This window comes from Nicotiana sylvestris, chromosome 2 (genome assembly GCF_000393655.2).
Source record: "Nicotiana sylvestris chromosome 2, ASM39365v2, whole genome shotgun sequence".
Classification (NCBI taxonomy): Eukaryota; Viridiplantae; Streptophyta; class Magnoliopsida; order Solanales; family Solanaceae; genus Nicotiana; species Nicotiana sylvestris.
The window spans coordinates 103,064,232-103,089,682 of NC_091058.1; the positions used below are offsets into that span (position 1 = coordinate 103,064,232).

At 45.0% G+C, this 25,451-nt stretch overlaps 2 non-coding genes across 2 annotated transcripts; both read right to left on the reverse strand.

Moving 5' to 3' along the window:
• Positions 1-5,212: 5,212 nt before the first annotated feature.
• On the reverse strand, positions 5,213-5,287 carry TRNAP-UGG (transfer RNA proline (anticodon UGG)). Its single transcript has one exon. It is a non-coding gene; the product is annotated as a tRNA-Pro (tRNA).
• A 259-nt stretch (positions 5,288-5,546) lies between these two features.
• Positions 5,547-5,620, reverse strand: TRNAF-GAA (transfer RNA phenylalanine (anticodon GAA)). Its single transcript has one exon. It is a non-coding gene; the product is annotated as a tRNA-Phe (tRNA).
• Between the last annotated feature and the right edge of the window lie 19,831 nt (positions 5,621-25,451).

Genomic DNA, 25,451 nt, shown 5'->3' on the forward strand with positions numbered 1-25,451 from the left:
GGCAGCGTGGTTATAGTACTCATATTGTGCCAGCCATGCAATTCGTACTGCATTGGCAGAATTGCTATACACTCTATAAAAAGAGGCTCGATAAGCCTTCGTGCTCTACAAAAAAAAACAAAAAACAGAAATTTTCTACCAGTGTATATCGAGAAGCCATGGCCCTCCCTGCTCAAATTCTCGACATTCCCCAGCGACTTGCTGAAATTAACGTTGAAATACAAAATGTAGAAAATTCTCTTCGAAAGACTCGAATAATGTTAAATGGTTTCTTGAGGCATCTTCGCTCCGTGAACCCGGCTGCTATTGAAGCCCGAATGGAAGCAAGCCGTCAAAGAATTAGGGAACTAGAAGAAAGACTCCAGGGACTACGCCAGGAGCAGCAGGCACTGATCGTAAAACCAAAAGTGTAAAATGTTTACCACTTAATGCTATGCTAATAGAATAATTAAAAAAGACTTATTCCCTAAATGACTACTCTAACTTTGTCCAAAAAAACTGGAATACGAATGAGATCCACAATGCCATCATTGTATGGCCGATAGTAGTACAGTAAATGACGCCTTCCTCTTCAGCGCCACGCATAATTGGCTCGCGTAAAGGCAGAAGAAAGAAAGCCCGAACGAAAGAAAGCTGACCAGGAGTGCCAAACCACTCTAGTATCTTCACCCTTGCACCCCCTATGCTATTATACTTGGACTAGGGGCCTCCTTCCCTTGTGCTTTTATACACATGGAAGTACCTTTTCTTATCAATTCGCCTTCATAAAAAAAAAATAGTAAAATTTGGTGACTACTATTTTAGTGTTCACCCTCTCATCCCAAACTTACCCTTTTTCCACGGAAGCCCTCCCCTCACTTTATTGTTCTTCATGAGTGGGAAGAAAGCAAAATCTTTCTTATCCAATACCAATCCGGGAATACTAGGCTAAGCATGTAGCCTAGCCGCTTCACTCGTCAAAAACAGGCTTAGTTGAATGGTACTAACTAAGAATGCTATTGGATGAGGAAATTTTTACTCCGGAAGACCTGGAAAGACGGAACTACTTTCGGCGGGTCCTTCTATTATCTCCTTCACGCTACCAAATCCGAACTAATGAGTGCCTGTAGCAGCATTGAGTGATCCCCTTCTCCGACACCGATACCCTAGGGATTACATATTGTGCCAACTCCCCTCTGCTGCCTCGCTCTACAACCGGATACTTTTCTTGGCACTGGTTGAATTACTTGGAACCCTAAGAAAGGATCGACTGTCTCTCGCTTTACTTTACCGGTAAAGCATTTCTTGCTAGATCGGATTGAGAGTGACTTCTTCCGCTGACTAAGGTGTTTCGTTTGTGCGTTTGCAACATCCGAAAGGAAAGCCGTCTCTCTTCCATTCGGAGCAAGCATCGTAATCGTACCGCTATAAAACAATCCATAGGAAGCGGAGCAACCTCTACGTATTGCCCATTCGCCATCCTTGGTGAGTCCGGTTTTCTGTGCTACGTTATTCTTAGATCCAGCGAAATCATTGGTATTGGTTTCAGAGTCCACTGGCTGTCTAGAAAGCCGATTGTCAACTTGAATGTTTACACAAGAATCTCCAATCCAAGCCTCTTTTGTCAATCCGGGGCAATACGAGTGGCATAAGCTATTTCTTATAAACAGGCTTTCGAGAATAAATTGGAGGACTACCGATTGATTGACCCCGGAAGTAAAGAATGACGGTTCGACGAGCTCTTATTCGCCCCTGGCGGACCTGTATACTCTTGTCCTGTTGGGTATAAAGGACACGGGGAGCTGCCTTGGGTATCTCCGAGGACTTGAGCTAAGGGATTGTTTACTGAACGTCCCATACTTTACCTATCATTCGGTGAAGTGCCCCCTTCCATTTCTTAGGTAAGAGGAATCTACCCGTAATGCGTGAACCAGTGCCCTTTTCTTTTGTACTAATCAACTATATGAAATATAGAAAAGAAGGTCTTCAATCTTCACACTTATGCGTGTTTGGAACATTTTGAGGTCAGCTTTGAGTGGTTGATTTTTTCCAACTTCCATATCAATTATGGAGAGAGAGAGATCGAAGGTCTTGTCGTGCGTCTTGGAGCGAATAATTGCTTAAAATAAAGGCCGTTAAGGTCACATTGACATAGAATAATACGGATTAGCTCGCCCAGTGAGAAAGGCCCTGACCCTGCCAACCAAGTATCAAAAAGAAAGAGAGAAAAATCGGATATGAATAAGGGATAGGCAAGTCCCATTCAATCGATTCCTAATTCAATAGGGGAATCAAACATTTAACTATTTACGATGTCTCCCGCGGGGACGGAAATCAAAATCGGGCAGGATTCGCTCAATCAAAGACAGTTCAATTCGATCTTAGCCGATCTAAGGTTTACCGTCTCTCCGGCCCCGTTTCGGTGCACTATTGGAGAGCTCACTGGGCCCGCCGCTTTCTCAATCGAAAATGGAAACTAGCCTACTGAACGATTCCATCTATCACTTACGTCATTTCTCAAGGTCAGAAATCTCTAATTTATAATTTAAGCATGAAGTCATCGTTCCGTCATCCAACATGCTTCTATCTAAGTGATTTCATACCTTACTACTCCCCTCCGTCACCCTTCTAAGCTCCTTTGCCCTATGCCTTTAGTCTGCTTTGAATGATCCTTTCACTCTTCGAAGGTGAGCGAAGTACTTCGAGGGATTATATGGAAGGAACCTCTGCTAAGAATGGAATGCATTGATTTGGGGCACTTCTTCTCCTTATTTAGCTTTCAAGTGGGAGAGGACTTTCATAGAGTCATTTATGTTAACCCCTGCTTTGTGGTACTATCTCAGTCTAAGGCTTTGGGAGCCTGCATTTGTGGGAGCTGAGGCCATATTCACTACCATCACAGTCTGGGTCCAACTAGGAGGTCTTCCCATTGAATTCTATTAAATACATGACCACATTGAATAGGCTAGGAAAGGAAAGGAATGGAATCTTCGCGTGGACAAAGAGAGAGAAGAGAGGGCTAGGTCAACCTTATGGATAGCGTAGCGTAAGGACGGGATAGGAAAGAGAAATGCTCAATGAAGCGCTCAAGAGAAGGGTGTAGGGCGTTGAGCAGGGCTAGTCAGCGCCCCGAAGTACACAAAATACCGGCTGGTACAAAGCAGGTCAGGAAGCTTGACATGACAGAAGTTCGAGTCGAACCAGACTAGCAGATAGTGGGGCGATTGGTAGTTCGGGCAGTGGAAGGGCTTGGAAGGCAGCTGTAAGGGATTGAAAGCGCGTAGTCCCTCGATTCAGGGATCGGTAGCGTCTTCCTCGGTCGGTAGGTGGGCATGAATGGAGCTTCCAGGAGTTAGTGCATTGGATTCCTGGGCAACTGCATCTAGTAGAGCTGACTGAAGACCAAAGCAATCTCCTTTCTAGTCTAGTCTAGGCTTCTAGCCTTGGAAATGAGTCCTTAAACTCCCCTAGCTGCATTAGCGGTCTTAGCACTTTCCCTCTTTTTTCGGACGAGTCAAGCAAGTCCAGGAAGAGTGAATCGTCGAATAGGGGGAAGTAATATCACGGCAAAAGCCTTTTGGGTCGGAAGAGCAAGCTTCTTCTTTTCGATCTGGTAGGAGGGGAAGGAGGACAGAGCTTTCGATTAAGCATTTGTGTGGGTCTAGCTCTGCTTTCTAAGGGCTTCTTTTCTTAGCTTCACCGGCTGGAAAGATAATTCATGTGCATCAACAAAGGTCTAACAGTTTCATTGTAGGCACATCTTTCTCTTAGTGAAAGCCGCGTTCACACAGCCCTATGCCCCCCCCTTGTGGTATTCATCCGGATTTCTCTGTCCCAAGCCGGTCTGTTCACAAATCTCGGATGTTACTTTTTTGCACGAATCCGACCTTTTCGGGGTTGAAGGCGTAAGCGCAGCTATTAAATAAAATCCGCATCTGCTATTGACTCGTCCCGCTTGAGGTTTGTCGAAGATAAGTATCAAGTCCTCTATGGCTGAACTAGACTAGATTTCGAGGATGAGTAGTGGATAAAAAGTCATCCCGAGGTATACTCACAAACTCTTTCACGAGCTGGACTCGAACCAGCATCTCTGGGAGCAAAAGACAGGCCCAGAGAACAACCTTTCATTTTGATCGTGACAAAAAAAAGAAAGAAGAGAGGGAACTTGGAGTTGGCGCCCACATAACGGATTGCTTGCTTACCAAGCCATCCTGGCTTTCACTCCTCCAGTTAGATTATTCTGCTTTGTCTCACCCAGGCGGCCTACCCGCTTTCCTTTCGTTCAGCTGCCCTCAACCGCGCCATAGGGACTTCTCAGTGCAAATCCAATTCATTATCATCCACCGAGTATTCTATTTATATAGGCTGAGTTTTGGCCATGTGTTCGTATATCGCGAGACAGTAGATTAAAAAATTAGAGTTCTCTCTGGTCCTTTACTAATACATTCCCGCCTTGTTGGTCAAGTTCACTTCGTTTCTCATCCAAAAAGTCACAAAAGGCTTCTTGGGGGGTGTAGGCGGCATTTTCGGCCAAGGCAGGATGTGAAGTAAGTATTTGTTGAAAAAGAGAATAGCATGAATGCTTTTTCTCACGGATCCGAAGATCCCTATTCTCGAACTCGATCAATTGGTTATATTCCTTTTGCGAGGAACAATTGTTGAGTGAATGTTTTACTTCTGCCCAATAGACCCCCTATCCTTATCCATCAAAAAAATGCTATTGGTATTTTCCATTGCCAATATCCTATTTATCATCGATGACTCCAAGGCTATATTGTGAGTCGGGGGCCAAGGCTCCGACAGGACCTGGAGCCCGAATAAATCTTCCGATGAGGAGTTTGAAGGGCCCGGAAGAGGAAGTCCTTGCCCTCCCCCCACACTCAAAACCAAAACAAAAGAGAAAAGATCAGCCAAAAGAACATCTAAGCGAGAAAGTAAGTAGATCCGGAGAAAATAGAAAAAGAAAGAGATGAAAAATATTAGGAATAAAAGAATCACACTCCTTTTTCTTTTTGTTGAACGAGAAACTAGAGTCAGACTTAGTAAAAGTAAGAAGAAAAGAAGGATCAATTCTGGGGTGGTGCTTCTATCTGATCCTAGAAAACGTACGAAACAACCTGCTACGGAACTACCGATAAGGGGCAAAAACACTTTACTTAGTCGAGGCATCATGTCTTTACTTTATGCTTTGCGCTGTTTGCCTTACTGTCCGACCACGGAGAAGGCTACCACATCAAGGTGACAGGATTCGAACCTATGGCCCTCTGTACCCAAAACAGATGCGCTGACCAGACTGCGCTACACCTCGTCTCACCACCCCGAAGCATATAGATCCACCCGATCGATGAACACTCAAACCGAACTCGCCCATCCTTTTGGGCACAGGGATGCGAGAACCAATCCGAGTAATCAACCGCTTTTTTTTGAATCTGCCTCAAGCAAGCCACCCCAACCCTACCGCCAAAAAGCCGTCCGTATAGTGCAGGAGCGCTCACATTTTATTGCTTACTCTTTCACTTTCATTTCTAAATCCGGCTCGCTCCCGGCTACGGTTTGGACCTTTCGCCTGCTTAGAAGTGGATTCGAACCACTGACACAAGGATTTTCAGTCCTTTGCTCTAACCAGCTGAGCTACCTGAACCACTTTCCTAAAGTCTGTTTTCTTCATCGAATAGCGCCCTACCTTACCACTTGACTAGTAAGGGAAAAGCCCTTTACTAAACTAAGAAAATAGAATAGATAGGCTTTTTTCGCTTGTTCGTCAAGCTTTCGAGCAGCTCTTTCAACTGCCGCCTAATCCCCCAACATGCTCAAGAACCGAGAGCCGTCCAGGGACTGGACGGCCGGAGGGAGCTTGCTTATAGAAAGAAGATAGGCCGGTCAAAGAAAAACAAGGTGCAACGGGCTCTCCGCTCCTAGTCACTAAGAAGTGCTATTCTGTCCTCCGGGGGACTGGACTCCACCAAGAGGTTCTTTCTCTCACGTAATTTCGCCCGCCCCTTTCATTTCCGTACCGGAGGAAATGGGATTCGAACCCATGATACAATCTTCTTGTATGTCGATTTAGCAAACCAATGCCTTAAGCCACTCAGCCATACCTCCAAGTTGTTGATCGGAATAGAATTGGATGTGCCGGGTTTGGTTGCTTGCCCGAAGGAAGGGCTATCTGATCCGATCAACTACGTAAGCCGTAGCGCGCTAGCGCGCGTACTCTTCCTCTATGAGCGAGACTCTATCCAGATCTATGGATCTCATCTCCCCAGCATCAAAGCGAGACTCCATCCAAATCTGCCACTCCTTGGGCGAGGCCTTCTGTTCTATGAACACCCCACCACTGAATGATTCACTTTCAAGTTCTCGCCTCCGACCCGGGAGAACACAGGGTCAAGCCAAGCCCTGACCCGCCTAAATGGAATTCATATCTCCTTCGTCTGGTCGAGAAGGGAGGGGAACTGGACTCTGCCTCTTCTATTACATTTACATTACATTACGGAGAAGTCCATTCTCGTCATGATCGATCCACGTCCTAGCGTAGTGCCCGGCTTGCTTAGCAACCAAAGCTAGCTTACTAAGGTAGTTTACTTTTTCATTTTGAAAAAAGAAGGCGAAGGCATTTTTCCTTGATTGCACGAGCTAGCCAGCAAGCCAGCAAACCCCCCCTTACTCACCTCAACATCTATAAAAAGAGCTCTTTCTCCTTTTCATAATAATAAGGTAAGCATCCAGCTCTCGATCCAGAGCTACTGCTTCAAGAATCAACTGAGCTCAGGAAGTCAGGTTAAGACGTCGACTTTGACAGGGGAGATGAAAAAGAATTCCTGTCTTTAGAAGTAAATCCCACTAAACTAGACTTGTACGCTTGACATGAAAAGTAGAGGCAAGCGGAGTCAAAGGCCGAGCCTCAACCAGCAAAGGGGGACAGCCATGCCAATCCAAGCACAGTAAAAGTGTGCCCACTCTACCCTTCTTTCTTTACCCTAGACTTCGTTCTTCAAGGAGACCCATGTGCATTTCCTCTGTTCTGTGCTCGCTACGCCCTTGTGCCTTTAGTTGAAGTATAGGTCGTCGATTCAATCTATCTTGATGGGATTTTTCTAGTAGGTAGCGAGAAGACTAGTAGTATCGACAAGAGGCTACATCAATAGCTGAAACTTTTTTTCGGGTAGGGTAGGCTTGGAGTCAGAAGTCCTATTCTTCCCAACCAAATAAGCACTTTTGCAAAGTTCACCTTCCCGCGGTCAAAACAAGACTTACGGATAACAATCAGACCTTACCAGGGACAGGGACCAGACTATAGAGCCTAATTAAAAAGAATTCGGGCTTGCTTTTTCAATTCACATCTATGAGCGAGGATTCCTCTATCTCTTGCTCGCTTCGATCGGACTCTGACAGCTTAGGGAAGAATGATGGGTCGCTAACGAGGCCCCTAAATGACCGCTCAGAAGGCCTACCTATTTTTTTTCCCAATCTGTCACTTGCTCGTCCCTCTCTCATGAAAATGGTCTCTCCTCTCCCGGCGGCTTAGACTCATGTCTATAGTCAGTTGCTAAGATGATTCCCATTCAAGCATTCTCATTCAATGTCAATGTTGCCTTATTTTTTTAATTCCATTCTTTCTACTAGTTCTTACATAAGCAATTTGCAGGAAGTAAACGAAGTCTTTCCTTCCGAAATCCACTCCTGAAGTCACGTCTTTCATGGGACTGAAGTAAAGTACTTTCGAGTTGCTCTTTGCCCAAAGCCCTCCTTCCGACTTAGTTAGAAATACCAACTCTAAATAGCTTTAGCATTTCTTGAGTTGAAAAGGTATTTATAGATTCTAGAGCTCAGGGGAAGGTTTGGAACCCTAGTAGCAGAATGAAATCAGTTTACCGGGCTAACTTCCATGCCAACACGAGTAGTTTAACTCATCACTACCTCGTAAGGGCGTTGAGAATTGTTTTTGCTTTTTTTGCTAAAAACTTTTTCAAAAATTTTCAAAGAGCCTTTGCATAGTTTACGAATTCTGCTTAGTAGGGACCTAAACACAGGAATTTTTTTTCTCAGAGTCAGACCACGCCTTATGACGAAAGGGGGAGAAAGGACGGATCAACTGTCGATCTGTGATCAAAGAAAACTATACCTGAAGAATGGGATACAGATTGACTAGCACAAAAGGGTAGGCTTGGCTATTAATCTACGCTCATTGTTGAGACGGCGACATAGAGAAGAAAGTATACCCTTTGTCACCCCCTTGTCACTTAAAAGTAAAGAAGAGATACACACTTTGGAATCAAAATTTGGTGGGATTTAGGATAGAATCGAATAGCGAATGCACTTGCGGTTAAGACAGGTCCTGCATCTCCTACCTAATGCAATTGGCTGACCCGCCATTTCTTTCCTTCAATAATGCCTTCGCTTCACTTCAAGACGCTATTTACCAAGGAAAGACTACCTTTTTTTTGAATGGAAGAAGCCGAAGGGGTGAACGAGCGCTTCGATAACGAGTCGTAAGAAAGATGAGCAGAGCATTCCTTCCGCCGGCCTTTATAGGAGTAGTGGAGTGTGGTGAGATAGATAGACGTCCAATCCTGCAGCAGCTAGTTGCTCGGCTTTAGTCTTGGGCTGATCTCAGACTTCAATCAACCCCTTCGTACTTTGATCCAATCAATCGATCGATCAAGAGGCTAATCTCTTTTGTTTGGGCCGGTAGCTAAAAGAAAGTCCTTGCTTTTTCTTGAACAAGGGAAGGGTAGCATAACATTAACTTCAATTGAACAAGCTCAACCTTGAAAAAAAAGGTGGTAGGCCGACGTTGAATGCTTCAACTTGGCCACTAAAGAAGGCGAAGGCTGGGCGAGAGACTAGGCCAACTTACTGCGCCATGCCATGGTTTAAGCTTTAGGCTCCATAGACGGAACTCTATTTAGGTATTAGGGAGGGGAGGACACCACTCAGCACCGCTCCGTGGGGTGGGGTTCAATGCCTAACAAAAATGGCCAAAAGAAAAAAAGGGATGTATGGCTGAGGGGAGGAGAGAAAGAATGCATGCATGGAGATTCTATCTATCGGATGTTCGAGAATCTATGAAAGGACATCTAAGGCTAAGGTTACGAAGTAAAGGAAGTCCATTACTGAGAGAAGTGGTGATCTCGTCTTGCTTGCTGGGAGAGAGGAAGCTTCCAGACCATCTTTTCCAGCCAGATAGCGAGCGATCACTCAGCAATGAACACTAACTGAAAGCGACCGGGAATGAGTACCTATCCCTTACGAGAATCGAACCCATGTCTTCGACATGAAAAGACGATATCCTAACCACTAGACGAAAGGGACCAAAAAGCCATTCTTCATATACCTCAGCTCCGAGAATATAAGTGGTTCGTTTTGTTTCTATACGCAATTCAAGATTTCGTTTGTCTTCATGTTGGAATTTTCTGATGTGAATTAGGCGGGTCGTTCCCCCTTCCTACGGGTTCCCCCACCGACCCAGTGACACACCAACCACGCCCCTTCTCTTTCTCCGATCATAAAGCCCCCTGATCCCTTTATTTGTCTTTCATCCCCCTGAATAAGTAAGATCCGACTCTTTCTAATTCAAAAAAAAGAGGGGCGAAGCGCCCGTTTGAAGTGGTGAAGGCCAATGCTACAGTAAGAAAAAAAGTACGTTGAGGTTATGAAGTCACTTAGTCAAACTAGAAAACTATAAAGAAAGGGAGGCTAAGGTTACAAAGTAAGGTCAGCTGGTTAAGGAAAGCACAGGTTATGAAATCGTTTAGCCGTTAATTAATTTAAAAAAAAAAGAAAAATGAAAGTAGTAGTGAGGCGTCGGTACGGAGTTGCATCAGCTGTGGATATAGACTAGGCTAAGGGACGGACTTCATCTCTGAGTCACTGAATAATAACAGGAATCTACTTTTATGGCACATATCATTTGTTATATGGTGATCGTTGGTTTGAAAGGCTTGTTAATCCGTATGGGAATGCGGATAAAGAGAAAGAGACTGAAGCAGCGGGGCCTGATAGAGAGACTGTCGCCCTGAGGCTGAGCTTAAACCTTCTGTGTCAGGGTCGTCTCACTAAGCTGCAACACAAAGTTGAATACCCAAAAGTCAACCTCCCGCTTTGAAATGAAGGAAGAAAACAACGGCTTTAGCGCTAGCGCTCATCCCTTGCTTGGTTCTCCCGTGAGGGAAGGTCTAGTATACAATTTTATTCTTCTTGATCGAAGCTCTATCTCTTATTTAGCCCTTCGCAAGATTCCTTCAAAAGGGGAATCCATAGGCGCGAATACTCGGATTGGACTTGGAAACCCCCGCGGAGTTGAACATTGACTTCGGCCAGGAGATTGATAGAGAACATCCTTTGATTGAGATATCCAGAGCCCTTCAGTGGTACAAGGATATAAAATTCCCAATGGTCTCATGCGCCCAGAGAAGAGAAGCGCTTAAGCAAAGAAGGTTGACTTGGAAGTTGTTCAGTTAGAGGAGGACGCCCCAAGCCAATGGTGACCGAAAATCACCTTTTTGGGGTTCTATCGAAGACTTATAGTGCATCTATTAAGTACATCTACAAGATGATGAAACTATATATGATATGCCAGTAGATTAGTTGTTTCAATTTCATCAGATGTGAAGCGATATTCGCCCCTTCGTAGTGGAGCCTTCTTGGATAACCTATTTCTGACCAGTCAGTCTTCTAAGGAGGTTCGAGCGTAGATCGGTTGGTTTGTCCTTGCCGATAAGTCTACCTTTGAAAGGAGCATGGAAAGCAAGCCTTTAAGCTAGAAGTGCCACTGTGCCAGTGGAAATCTACCAGTACCTGTTGAAGTGAAATCTGCTTTAGCATCATCAACAGACGCAGAAGAAATGGAAAAAATTGGATTTGTGGACTCGCCTCAGGATGGAGGGGAAGCTACTGTGGAAGAAGGCAGTTGTTGAGCAAGTGACATTGGTTGAAGTTCAATATGAATATGCATCATCAACTGGAGAAGAAAGATGAAGATTCAGCTGAATATGTCGAAGATTTAGAAGAATGATACGATCGAATATGATTAAGACGAATATGTCGAGTTAGAGCACGGATTGAAATTGTTCTCTTACAGTTCCTCCACCGAACTATAGTACAGAAGGAATGGAATAGCCGTGACATGGTCTGTCGCAAAGCCCGCCTCTCTCTCTCGTTGTTGCGCGGCCATTACTCTACAGAACCAGCATAGCTCGCAGACGAGCACGCTAATGAGGCCCTGAGCCGATAGATGAAGATGGGAAGGTCAGACTTCTACTGTCTCGAAGGTTCCGATAGAAAGAATGATTGATTGCTTGAATGCCGGGCCATCTACTCGCGAAATCACCCCGGTCCGAACCCTCTCAGCTCCTTCCTAAAGAAGTGAATTAATGATCGATCAACGGAGGGAAAGGAATATCAGAATTGGGACGCCTGGACTCGGTCTTTCTGGTTCCATTGGTTGGTAGGTCTTAACTTCTGGGCTAGGTCTCGATACGGAAGGAATATAGAGGGCGGGCGTCGAAACCCCATGCTTTGAGAGTTCCTTTCTGCCAGCACTTTCTCTACCCGGGAGTCACTTCATCAGTACCTGGGGCTACTGTCCCAGGATGCCAAAGGTATGATCCACACATTGAAAGTGTCAACGTTGACTCACACGCGCCACCCTCACCGGGTAAATCCGGAGAAGAATGGAAGATGGTGCAACATCGAATCCTGTTACGTTACTTCGAATGGAATCTTAGCCCGCCTCACTTGCTTTCTTTACTGCATAAATAAGGGCATAAGCGAAGTCAAGGGATTCCCGTCTAACTAGTGTCTGAGAGTAAGCAAGCTACCTTCATTCAACAGATTTGTGCTTGAGTCAATAACATGCTCTGCTCTGGGTCGGGAATCTTTGCTCTTCTCTTTTGCATTTCCGCTGCACCATAACACTAACTTGACTTTCTATTATATTAGTAAAGCGCTACCGCGCTACAACTAGCATAGCAGCCTGCGGAAAAAGCTCTAGAGCCCCTACTCCTAAGTTGGAGCAAGAAGCAAGGGATTGAGCGCATCTTTCCCCTTTCTATTAGTAGTAAGGTTATCAAAAGGCTTTTTGATTGCAGGGGCGCTAACGCGACCTTCCTTTAGCTGGCTGCAACGCGCTTCACCTTAAGATTAAGAGAGAGACTTTCTCTTGGCGATCGGTTCATTGGCAACTAAAGATAGGCGCAATCAAAACATTGCTAATATGAGACCATCCTCCGCCCGCCGGAGGGATCAGTTTGACCAGGGCTCAAATCAGACTTCACCGAGTAATGAGAAACTTAGGACCTACGTAAACTTGCTAGTCGAAAAGGGATCTTCGCCTTTAGATATTCGTAAGGTAAAGCGCCGCGGTTCTCTCCATCCGATCGATAGTAAGAGCCAATACCTTCATGTGCCTTTACTGTTCGTCCCGGAGGAGCACCGAAGAACTTTCTTTCATCCCAGCGCATCAACTGATCCTTAAATGACTAATCCCTGGCTATGGAAGACGGGGCCGCTTGGCCAACTAGAAAAAAGACATCTTCCCTGCTCATCAACTTCACGCCGCCGTTTGTTTTCTACCGAGGTCGGGGTTTTTTTGAAGACAAATCCATCATTGAAGGGCTAGAGGCCGGATAGCTCACTCAATAATTTCTGCTTCTCCCAATGGGAGCCTTTACTAGTAAGGGCGCGTGGAACCGGGGAGGTGGATGAGACTCTATTTAAAGGCTTCAGGTCGAGCCCCCTCCCTTCAATAATGTCGAAGGATCACAAGAGTCGCCTTTCTTTCTCCCAACATCATTCTCAAACAAAGAAAGTATGGATTGAGTGGGTCCTTTATATCTCCCCCCGGGAGGGGATAGTCAGTGTTTGGTTTTGGAATCAAAAGATGGTTGCTGAAACAGCTAACAGGGAATGGCCAGCCGCAACAATGGAAGGTTGCCTAACCGCTTTCATTTTAGGTCTTGGGGGACAAGGATCGGCAAATATGTTTTGGTCCCTTCTTCGAGACCCAGTATGCTAGAAATTAGCCTGCGTAGGATGTTTTTTCCTGATATCAACAATTTGCTTTTCTTCTTGAGACCAGAAGCGTTGGTGAAGTCGTCAATTAGATCGAAGAGGCCTTGAGCGGAATGCGAGCTTGCTTCCGTGATTAGCATCGATAAGGTGAGTAACCGGGTTGGTTTTCTTCCCGAGGCTGCATTCGTTTTTTCCAATTGATCCATTTCCGATCAAAGCCCAGGTCTCTTAGAGCATCAAGAAAGAAGTTTCTATTTACCGAATCGAATTCTTTGTGCAAATCTATTTTAGCAGAAAACTGCGGAGCGGTGAAATTTCCTCAAAATTTCTAGAAGATAGCAAAATCTTGTAAACTATCCATCTTCTTTTAACGAACGCCATCTGGTTCAATAAAACTTATGACTTTCGGTTGCATTGCCTATTCGCAAGAACTTCTTCATTTTTCTTGTACACCTAATTGCATAGCGAGGCCGATAAAGATCGAAGGAATCGCTAACTTCCCGCTTCGGAATAAGTGCGATAAACGTAGAATTTCTGGATTTGAGGATCTGACCTGCTCTTAAGAGACTTCAATAGCTTTATTAATGTGTGAGGCCACATCCTTTGGTAGAAGGTAGCCGGGAAGTCGTCGGGACCTAGGGCTTTATTATTCAGATTCTCATTCTTCAAACGTGATCTCCCGTCTAAGCCACGGATTGTCCTCCATGTCCCTTTTTTTGATTTTTTGGGTGCATTGGCCATCATCTCTATTCAGAATTTTATTTAAGTAGGCAGCAACGCTAATACGTAATCTCCCATCACCCCACCCCCTATCACATGATACTCCGCCACATCATAAACACATATTTAGTGGAATTTTCAGTTCTTAGTGGTTGTGTGTTTTTGAAAAGGCTCGGCATACCATGATAAGCCTACCCTCCATAGCTCCGCCTCTCTTTTCTTAGCCGGAGCTTTGCCCATTTAGTCCGAACTTTGGTGAGAGGCAAGCAAAAATGGATTGTATAAGCCATTCTATCTCACATATCGTGCATATGTCTGAATGATGAAGCGGTGGCATCTGACGACCGACCACATGCAACTCTTGACTCGGCCAACAATAGCTACCAACCTAACATCTCTTTCTCCCCAAGTGGAGGATCCACTATGAAAAAGATGCTCAGGTCTAGAAGACCAACATCTGCACCTTTCAACACTGCCGCTCATCTAACAGGATTGGCCACAAAACCAGGCGCATAAAACATAGCAGATGAAACCGATTCCCCTACTAGGCACTCAACCAATGCAGAAATGCCCCAATAACTTGAATGGATTGATAGACTGGACCCTTGCCTTCCGACTGAACTAATAGAAGTTGGCTTGAGCTTAAATGAACGTATCTTAGAAAAAAGGTACCCTAGTCGCCCCGGTGGAATGCATTGAAGAAAGGAATCCATCTCTTTTAACCAACCCATCTTACTAGATTGAGAAAAGGCGATCAAAATGGTTCCAAACCTCCATAGAAAGCTCACTCTTGATGAAGAGGTAATCAATACTTTATTTATCATGCTCCGAACAGCACAAGCATTTGCTTGCTAATCTTATACCTTTCGTCTGAATTTATTCCCTTAACTGATTCTGAAATCCCCGCATACAAAGTCAAATAAGAGCTTCCACGCAAAAATGCTAATTATTGTAGGAATGGCTTTATCCCAGACAAATTGAGTCCAAGCTTGAATGCCCGTTCGATTTCTTATCGATTCCCAACCAGCTTTGAGAATAAATGACTCACTACGATTCTTTTTCCATATCCCCCTGTCCTCCTGATGAGATGTGAATATACCACTATTCCTGATATCATAAACCACTCTGTGAGGCAAAAATGCTTCGATATCATTGAAAAAGCAGTTTCCATGTGCGTCAAGCACATCTATGATTTTGGAGAAATAACTAGTAAAGGAGTTGGCCTGGTCAATAAGAGGGAGTCATACTTTGGACTGCTTTTTTCAAAAGAAACTATCTGAAAGCCCCTATGGTTTGCTGCTTCCAAACCTGGTTGTCAGGACTTGGAGTGAAATCAGTTCTATTTTCAGGCAACCCCACCAATACTTAAGGGCTCAAAATGGTGGATTGGAAATGGAGCTAGCACTGATTTCTGGTTCCACCCCTGGCTCTCTGATATTCTTCTCATTGAAAGTACCCCCCTCTTATTGACCAGGTAAACTTCATACGAAAAGCTTTTGAAAGCTCTTTAAAATGTCTTGTAGTAGGAGGACCCAAAGCCCCTTCCTGAATAGGTAGGCACATAGTATCAAAAAATATCCAGTGAAGCTTTCTTTTGTCTTCATCACCGCCTCACCAAAAGTTAGCTAACATTTTTTCCAACTGGTCAAGAACTCCCTTTGAAACTGGAATCCCTGCAAGAAGGTGTATAGGCATCGAGAAAAGAACATGTTTGCAAAATAAGCCGCCCTCCACTGGATAAGAATGCTTTCATCTCCTACCACTTTATTTTATACTCTATCCAGAAGATAAGAAATTTTTTTTTTTAGATTTAAATAGAGGTAGTCCTAGATAATCAAAGCAAGGAAAGTAGCATTGATGGAACGGGGGATCGCACCTTCAGCGAAGAAATAAGGTGACCAGTTGGAAGTTTTTGAAATCCCAACAATATTTTATATATAAAAAGAATCCGGAAAGCCATCAGGCTTTAAAGGATAGGGGAGCTTTTTTTGGGTTAGTGCGCGGCGACATGCTCAAAATTACCTTTTGAACTTCTTCCATATTAGGAGGGCTCGTAAGCATCTTATTATCTTCCTCTGTGACTAGAGAGGGGATGGTCTCAAGGATCTCATCTTCAAGCACCGAACCTTGAGAAGAAAGTAATGTATGAAATAAATTGAGAGCTTCCTGCCATACAGAGACAAGTTCTGAATTTGGTTCAAGGTGCTTATTCTCTATCTTTCTTCGTAAAGCAGAAGTTTTTCAAGGTTACTCTTGGCCGAATCTAACGGAATTTTCTTATCAGCAGACCAACTCTGTTCAAGAGCAAATTGGCCTTCTTCGTTTTCGGCATTTCTATATTCTGAAATAGTTCGCCAATTCAGTGCTTTATTTGTCGAGTCAATCTTCCTGGAGAAGACTTGAAAAGGATTTCCCGAGCATGGTTGAGATCAATGTGAAAATCAGAATGCCGAATCCACATTCTTTGGAAACGAAAGACCCCAGGCCTGCGAGTATTATAATCTTCTAAGAAGATTACTAGAGGAGAGTGATCAGAGGATACTCTAGGCAAATGGTCAACTCTGGTGGAAGCAAAACGGCTTTTATATAGAAGCGGGCAGTCCCCATTCAAAAGGATTCTATCTAGTCTGGCCCAGATACAATGTTGACCGGTTTGATTATTGCTCCAAGTCAATTTGCTGTCATTGAAAGCCCAATCAAATAATCCAAACGAGAAAATCATATCTTCAAAGCTCATCACTTCAATAAAGGCATTGAAGTCAGGAGGCCGACCCCCAAGTTTTTTCTAATGGATCCGCAATTACATTAAAGTTCCCCCTACTAGCCACGGGAAGTTAATGCAAGTCGATAGGTCCTTCAATCATCGAGTACACTATCGACTTCCCACACTTATCATGACAACATCACCGATCTTTGGCGCTTATGGGGGGCCGGCCCTATCATACACATGCATCACCAGAGTCTTCATAAGAACTCTGGGGCGAGGGCCAAGGTGAACCCGGATTAACGATGAGAAGCGGTCAAATCAGTAGCAAAGGCACCATGACGGACGGTTGGTTGAACCGGGCGATAGATTCGCGATCGATAACTCAGTGAGGTACGCCACCCGCCCTACTTCTAATGATAGATAGAAAAGGTAGGAGAGGGGATGAGGGACGGCAAAGGTACAAAAACAAAAACTACATGACATACGTACGTTAAGTGGTAGGCCCATTACGAACAATCATTAAGGTGGTCTCCAATCTCGCTCGGCTCGGGGCGATCACTTGAATAGGGCGGGATTGATCGATCTACATCAAAAATTCTGGCTTCCCTTCCCAGGAGCGAATCTACAGAATAAAGAGAGCACACACCACACTCCTACTATACTAGGGCCTTTATCTTTCACCGAGAAGAAGAGATTACTTCCAGCTAGCTTTTTTCCCTAACCCTAACCAATGAATGATAAGCCGGCTTAGGATAATAGAAAACGAATTCACTTTCAGTAATCGGAGGCAAGTCAGGGGCCGGCGGGCACGCCCCCAGCTTCTTAAGTTTGGGAATTGTGCCGGACCAATGCTACGAGCTTCCGGAATCCAATGGAATCTTCGTAAAGTCGATCATTACGAGTGTTACGATTCATTCGATTGGCAGGTCCAATCGATTCATAGCCTCTCGAGCACAACCCATATTCATGCAAGGATTGGTGATTGAGGATCCATACAGAGTTTTATGAAATATCTTAGAGATCAAGGAACAGATGCTTTCTTCAGGAAATATGAATACTTTATGGTAGGGACAAGAAATTTTTTGGCGTTGAATCGGGTCAGGAAGAACAAGTTGTTCCAGCTCCGGGGAAAAGATTCATCTTCCAATTTTCCCTTCCTTCCAATATTTTTTATTTTAGCTTCCCTCATTCCTTTTATTGAGCATAATGATGCGAATCGGGCTTGTTGTATTTAGTATACAGCGTCAAGCAGTTCCGCTTTCCCCTACCGATGATGTGCCGAGAAGTGCATTGTTGGAACTGGGTTGGAACTTAAGACCATAAGCTCTAGATTTGGGGGTTTCCGCTATAGCCGAACACAAGGGAAAGATCATTTTTTTTACCGGAAAAGATCGTTTTATCAGGTAATGGATACACTATAAGCATTCCTTTGCTTATGTATTATGTATAAGCCTTCCAACAAACAGAAAGACTTGTATGCATCAGGTTCATAGGGGTAAATACATTCAAAAGGGAAAAATTTTAGCGGCTCATATTTCAAATAAAGATCGCCGCGTGGAAAACTCCTTTTTTGGGGGGGTTGTCCCCACTGGTTTGCGAAAGCAATGGGAGACTTGCTCCATAGAACCCCCCCCAGAGACTTTCGTCCCCAGTATTCTCTATGGGCAAAGGCGCTCAGGTGCGCTTAAAGTCTTATTGCCTATATCTTATCTTAAGACGAGGTCGCCACCCCGCCTGCTTTAGTCTCAAATAGGGCGCAAATTGAGGTGAACAGACTGGACCGAACCTCCCTACGTCAAGAGCTTTTGGCTCTTCACAAGAGAGCACCAGGTCGTAACACCGGAAGACTGCGCCGTTATTAGTTATTACTAAAATGATATAATTTCTTTGTATGCTTAGTCACCAGTGGCACAACCTACGGGCTAAGTAGCGCCTTAATGGGAGTATTTTTTCCTCTGCGATAGTGTAATACCAAAACCAGTAAGAGAGAATAGACTTCATCCATTCGGACAAAACCCATGCCCCCTAACCAGTCGTACTCTGACCAGGCTTCGAAAAACTTCGAGATCACCTAGTTTCTCGGGAATCGAGGGGTCAAGAGCCTAATCAGGTCCCTTCATCATACCTTGTTGATAAGAGGTTAAGTGTTTACAAGTGGTTGCGCTTAACCAGATCCAAAAGGGGAGAGGACACACACCGTTTGGTGAGTTAAAGACGAGGAAATGCCGATTCCAGTGTCTCCTAGGAGGCGCCGTGCGTCGAGTATACACCCGGTACCCAGCTTCCCGTAAATGATACGACAATGGAAGATCCTTAGACATAATAGCCCTCATTACAGGAACAAGGGATATGGAACTAACTAAGAATCTTAACATGTGAGAGGAGATAGGAAAAAAGTCCTTAGTCACTCCGCGTACGAAGAACCACTTAGCAAACTCCAAAGCACCAACTGACGATACTAACGATTTCTCTAACGAAAATGGAACATTCAGTGGCGAAATTAGCTCGCGATAATGCTCAGCCACCCGCTCATCTCCGATGACGATATCATCGCCGAGGATAGCGTAGCGTGTAAAAGGAACTCTTGGATATACTTGGGCTGCTACGAACCAAATCACCAAATGGTGAGTTAATGCGAAAGCAGGCCAAGCTCCGTAAAAGCCCAACGGGGCTCCTATTACAAAACGAACTCTACCTCGAGGAAGCCGACGACGAGAATTTCGAATCGTCAGAAAAGAGTAGTAGGCATACTTTCACAATAGTCTTGTCCACAAGCAAATCAATGTTCGGCAGCGGAAAATCATCTTTGGGAACATGCCTTATTGAGATTTCAAAAATAGATGCATACGCGAACACGTCCATCCCTCTTGGGCATGGGGACGATGTTCGAAATCCAATCAGAATAATCTACTGCCTTAATGAAATCAGTATAATAGTAACAAGACAGCTGAAGAGAGGATGACGTAGACAAGAATCAACCTCTTCCCGGTGAGGTTTTGATGTATCGCAGAATCCGAAAAGCAGCTTCTAAGTGAGATGATCTCGGCTTGTCCATATAAAAATCGGCTGATCACTCCCTCCTATGTTGTAAGTGTAAGCAATGTCTGGGCGATAATTAGTCAGGTAGAAAAGAGTCCCAACAAGTCTCCTTGCAAGTAGATGGGTCATCCAATAGCTCTCCTGCATCTGAGGCTAATTTTAGATCTTATTCCGGTTTGCATGCAGAAAGACCAGCTTTTGACAATAAATCCAATGAATACTTGCACTGGGTTCCAAAACTCTTTGCGACCTCATCACTTTAATCTCCAGAAGAGACTTTGAGTCTCCTAAATCTTTCATATCAAACTGGGTTCTTAATCTTCTCTTAAGCTCATTTATCGAAGCTAAGTCATTACTAGAGAAAGCAATGTCATCCACATAAAGCAGAAGAAGGACAATACCTGATGTCGACCTCCTTATAAACATTGAATGATCCGATTTACTTATTTGAAAACCGGCTCCTTCCTCTACTCTTATTTCGGCTCTTATACATGATGTTGTCACCTTTCAAACCAAGATCTTGGTGCCTGCTTTAGCTTGCCGGAGGCCGTAACATAAATCGCTTTCTTGAGCTTGCATACCAAGTTAGGATTCCTAGGAGAAGAGAAGCCTGGAGTTGGAGGAGGCTGAATAGAAACTTATTCTTGCCCCCTTCCCTTATGTTGTTGAAAGGCATTCTATTCTTCACGTCAAATTGAAATAAGGCCACCTTTTGATTGCAGCCAAGGCAAGAATGCCACGAATGGTGTTTAGCAACCTGAAGCAAATGTTTTCCCTATCTCTAAAGGGGTTCGACTCAATATTCTTGAAGGAATCCTTTAGCTACTAATCTAGCCTTGGATCTATCTACCGAGCCATCTGCTTTATGCTTGATCTTGTAAATCCACTTGCAGCCAATGGCTTCTTTCCCTGCAGGCAATGAGACTAAGTCTTATTATTTTTTTCCTGGGCATTGATTTCTTCCTGTATAGCATCTCTCCAGCAAGAATGATTGGAGGCTTCAGCAAATGATTCAGGTTCATGAGAAGATTGAACTGAGATGAGGTAAGCTCGATCTTTTGGGGAAAACGATTCATAAGCCTTCAACAGGATAAGAAACTTGAGAGGATCGACGAAGCTGAGAGCGGGATCCAGAATTTGAGGAAGCGACTGGAAGGGAAGCAACTGGGCTAGACTGCTGATCTTCTGGAGTAGCCTGACCCTGGGAAAGAGACTGTAATCGCCGCCGAGAATAAACATGCTGTGCCGGGTGACAGGAATCCTCTGAGGTCAGCTGAACAGGCTGACAATCGGCAGAAAATGCTGAGCAAAGCTGCTGGCCTGAAGAGTGAGGCTAATCCGTAACATCAACTGCAGAAGAATGAGGTTCGAGTTGATGAACAGGAGAAGGCCGCAATACATCTCCATCATCATTCTCCCCCGGGGCTGATTAATTAGGTTAAGGAAAATATGAGGCGACCCTATTAAAGAGAGCATTAAGGATACATCGACTCTCTTGGATTTCACGTCATAGCATATATATACCCGGACTGAGCATATCCAAGAAAGACACAAGTGGTCGCCTTGGGGACAATTTTGCTCTTAACTGCGCAGGAATATGAACAAAACACGTGCATCCAAACACTCGCAAATGCCTATTATAGTACTGCCCCAGTAAGAAGTTCGTGAGGTGCCGCTGCAGCTTGGATTATCGTAGAATAAGAGGAGCCGTCTTAGGAAATGACTTAAAAGACAAATGCTACCGCTGCGAGGTGAGGGAGCAACTTGTCTGGTTTTGCGGTGCACTTATTCCCGTTACGAGAATGAAATGACGCCCCAACTTGACTCGAGACCAAGACTCCTTACAACTCGTACCAATAGCGGCACTGAACGCCCGGAGATTGATTGAAAAGGCAGGCCCAGCCGGCCCTCTCCCCCCCCTAACCGCCTATCTACTCGTGTTCGTAGCTCGATCGGAGGTCAAGATATGGTCCGACGGAAAAACAAAAGTCGTCTGTATCAAGTGATACATGAATTGCTTAGTAGTGCTTCGCCACTACCTTAGCTAGCGGAAATAGCTTAATGGTAGAGCATAGCCTTTCCAAGGCTGAGGTTGAGGGTTCAAGTTCCTCCTTCCTCTCTTGGCTTCGTCGTTTAGTGGTAACAAGTTCCGTGCATAAGCCACTTTAGAGATAGGGGCGAGCAGCAAGCAGCCCCTTGTATAGGGTGGAAAACCTATCTAACTAATAAGAGGAAAGGGGCAAGCCAAAACTGACTCCTAACAAGTTGTTGGCTTTTCATCAACCGTTGAACGCTAGCGTGCTAGCCTTTTCCCAACCTAGTAAAGAGGCTGCTAGTTGTAGCGCGCAATGTACTAGTGAATAGGAAAAGCGAATTGAGATTACTAATGACGGATGGAGGATGAGGGTAGAACATGTTCGGTGCCTCACCCTTGTCTCCTTCGCCGTAGACTGAAAATGATGGGAATCCTATCGATAAAGAAGAGGCATAAGCATCGCCTCTCGATCCAATCCATCTTCCCTGGCCTCCCCAACACACTCTTGATACGAAAGCTCCCGCCATAGAGAAGAGATCGAAAGTATGGGTCCCCTCGATCACCCTCCCTTGAACCTGAACTGGTCGAGAGAGATGAACCCGCACCACATTTTTCGAATCGAAACCCCCAACTAGAGATGGAATTCCAGAACCTAAACAACTCAGTTGAGAGCTCCGTGACTGGTTCAAGGGAAGGTCAACCAATGATTGATAGGCCATTCCCTCCCTATCCGTCTCTTGATCCCTCATTCCACTAATCCGTTGTTACTGATTCATTCAAGGCATAGACTCTCCATTTCTTTGTCTTATTAGCGCAGGTGTTCGTCAACGATGAAAGCTGCTGAACTTCAGACTCGAGTGGAGAAAGAGGGCTAGGCCCCCGGAGGGCTTTCAGGGACTGGGGAAGACGGGTGGATTATAGAGCTAGGGTAGGGGCAAATCGAAGGCCCATCGGGATTGGGCATGGACGAGCCTCGACTGGGCCAGCATTGATGAAAAAAGAAAAACTTCCCCCATCGCATCATTAACCGGTGTAGGATTCAAGATCAGGTCCAGGATTCGAGTCAAATCGACCTTCCCTCTCATCTCAGGGTGAGGCAAGGAATTGTTTCAAATGTTCGTTGTTCAATATCTCGGCTGCTCAAGAAGTTTGACTAGTTGCTCCTCCGACCCGGAGTGGATTCTAAGGGAAGGGCAGAGCCTCACCTTGTAGTAAGAAGGTGTTCGTTGTTGGGACGGGTTTAAACTGGACTAAAGGGAGGAGGAAAAAAAGAGTCCTCTCTTCTTGGTCCTATAGAACCAAACACTAAATACCTGGGGATTCATCACTGGCTAGGGCTTTTGAATCAAAGCATAGACATCTGCTATTAAGAGGGAGCAGTAGATCGTCGATTGAAGAGCTAGGTCAGTAAACTCCTATTGGGACTTCTATTGATTATTAATTCGAATCTAGGGACTCCTAGCAGCAAACTAGTCTAAAACAAGGGGGGCCCATAGAGAGGCAGGAGATGCAGGAGCTGCCAGTCGGATTGACCAACAAATGATAGGCCAGAGAGATGGGCTTTCTTGAATCGGTTCTGCATCAGATGATGAGCCCATGCGAAAACTTTCTCTATTATTGGCGCCCGATAGGTAGGCTATTAGATTGAGTCGAAAGCCTACCAACGCATAAAGGTTTCGATTTGAGCGAGAGCCCAAACAAGTGAGGCGAGAAGATCTTGATCGAAAGCTCCACTATTCTGAATAGTGAGAAAGACTTTTTGAAATTCGATCAAATCGATCGAGAATCTCATTATCTGTTAGGTGGGCCAACCGACCGACTGAGTTGGGCTGGGCGTCCATGTCACAGAACCTTTCTCTAGCCAAGAATCCCATTATTGATTGAATCGGGGCGGATACAATTCATTGGCAAAAGAAAAATCTATCGTTTTAACACAGAAAAAAACTAGAAAAGAGGAAGAGTCACTACGACAAGAGAGCTATAGGTAAGCAAGCAAGAAGGATAGGTGCATAAAGGCGAGGCAAGGGGCTCTCCATCTCTAGAAAAATTGTGTCCAGGATTTGGTAATCTAAGCCTTGCTTCTTCTGGTCGGCTCGTATTAGCCTGTGCTTTATTACAGGTAGTCATTCCCCCGTTCCTTTAGCCTTTTCAAGGGTACTTTTTTCTTAAGTCGCGGTCATGTCTTGCCCCCCCCCAGTATAGTGACCGCTTCCATGTTTTCCCCGAATTTCATCAATTCCAGGCTCAAGTGCCTGTTCATCCATCTTCATTCCAAACAAAGGCGAACATCTCCATTGAGTGACTGTAACTGCTATGGTTTACACTCAATAGTTCTTAACCAACCCTTTTTTTATTAATTAATATTAACTAATTCATTATTATATTATGTCTTTCTTTCTGAAGGGCTTGCGGTTTATTACACCAAAGGCTTTCAGTGAACTATTGAAGCTATCGAGAGAGTACCAAATACTGACGGTGATGAAAGTTACCGACTTTCGATGGACGCGGAGCCAACGAGTTCAGTCGAAGAGCGTAACGAGTCTAAGGTTACAGAAGCCTTCGCCAACTTTGATAGGCATAACATTGCAAGCAAATAGAGCAGAGCTTACCCTTTCTTTCTATTAGAGTCGCGAGCTTGTTGTAGTCGGTCCTAAGGGGAGAACCTTGCTGCTTACTTGCTATATCCCGGCGTCCTTGCACGGCTCGTTCTTTGAGCCCTGCTTCTCCCTTCCCCCTCTCCCCGTTCCTACCATCCAAAACAGGCCTATGGAGTATAGACAAGTGGTAAGGCATCGGTTTTTGGTACCGGCATGCAAAGGTTTGAATCCTTTTACTCCAGATTATGAACACCCGATCGGATCTGTCAAGAACGAGCTGACGACTACAAGGGAAGCAGCTGACTGCAGTCCCCGAGCCCGCAAGCCAAAAAAAGCTTTGACTTGAACCTACCTTTGCTAAGAGAAGAGAGAGAAGGGAAAGACAGATGGCAGAAAGAAATCCTTCCAACCGCGGAATTGAACACAAGACTGACTTCGGCCAGGTTCTTTTATCAATCTCCTGGCCCTTGCTTAACTCCTTGTTCCGTAAACCGGTCGCTGGTAGATCTGATCGGATCCCGGACACGCGAGAGCCCAGCCCGGGAGGAATGCATGGTTCCCTGGCGCTTCATGGGATGGACGTTCGCAGTCCTCCTCCATCTAATCTAACCCTACCTCGTTCGCCCAGGCCTGCCGGCACAATAAGAGAATGAGGGAGCTAATCTGCTTGCTTGTGCAGGCGAGGACCGCTCGGCTAGGGCGCGCCAGAGGAGCTGAAAGCCACTTGACTCTAAGGAGAGGAGCTTCGAGTGACTTTTTTCTTTGCTCTTCGACAGCCCTAACAAGTCACTTGAAGCTCTGCCCTTTGCTTTGCCCCGTGCTGTCTTCCTCCAGTTGCCCCCACCCAATAGCCAATAGGCCGAAAAAGGTTGCAGTCAATTGCCCTTCCCGTTATCATCAAACAAAAGACTACCATACACGCCTTTTGCCGGCAAGCTACCCTCGCCTACCTCATCTATAGGCATTTCTATCCGCCCGCGCGCGAGATCAGATCGACTACTCTACTACCATCATTCCGAAGGTTTTTTTATTCAAAAGGACGGAGAATAAATAGCTTATTCATAATCTTATAGGCCCCGCACCGCTTCATTCAATTGCTCTGTCATAAAGAAAGGGAAGGAAATCTTTTTTTGATCAATCGCCTGAACCTGCCTTTCTTTCTTTGCCAGGAGGGGTGGCCCAATCACTAATAGATCTCTCAACGGGAGCCTCATTCTGTCTAGAGGAAATAGCTTCGGTGGATCCGGTTGATTAAGTCGTTGTGTCTGTCGATACCCACCTGCTCGGAGTGCGGGTAAGGGCTCACCTGTTGATTGTGTCGTTGCATGCTTTTTGGTAGAGCCCCCACCTCCCACGGCTACAG